Source organism: Penaeus monodon, chromosome 21 (genome assembly GCF_015228065.2).
Source record: "Penaeus monodon isolate SGIC_2016 chromosome 21, NSTDA_Pmon_1, whole genome shotgun sequence".
In the NCBI taxonomy this organism is placed as follows: Eukaryota; Metazoa; Arthropoda; class Malacostraca; order Decapoda; family Penaeidae; genus Penaeus; species Penaeus monodon.
Window position 1 is genome coordinate 21,382,929 of NC_051406.1, and position 339 is coordinate 21,383,267.

The 339-nt window shown below is 36.0% G+C and overlaps 1 protein-coding gene across 2 annotated transcripts in view; it reads left to right on the plus strand.

The window, feature by feature from the left end:
- Positions 1 to 339, plus strand: part of LOC119586338 (sericin-2-like) — a gene marked incomplete in the record, with an annotated part of 8,722 nt that overhangs the window by 300 nt on the left and 8,083 nt on the right.

A 339-nucleotide genomic window follows, 5' to 3' on the forward strand; every position in this document is an offset into this window, starting at 1 on the left:
TATGGATAAAGCTTTCATTTTCTCATTACATCTTTGTTTTATGTTCACTGTGAAACCAAAAATATGAAAGCCATATGGCTAGGGCTATCTTGAGTATCATGAGGTCAGATTTCGTTAGCGAACCTTTCCGGTATAAGAGCAAATGGAACTAATTGACCAACAAATTCAGTGGTGCTTTTCATTTGATATAGCATGGTGACAAATTGCTAATAAAAGGAATATTTAGTAGAACAAGATATTCACTTGATAGTGGCAGTGCCATGTGAGCGTCATGGGGATCTATAGGAACTATAGGAAACAGGAAATCTGTAGAGAAAGTATTCTGGTATTAGTGTCATG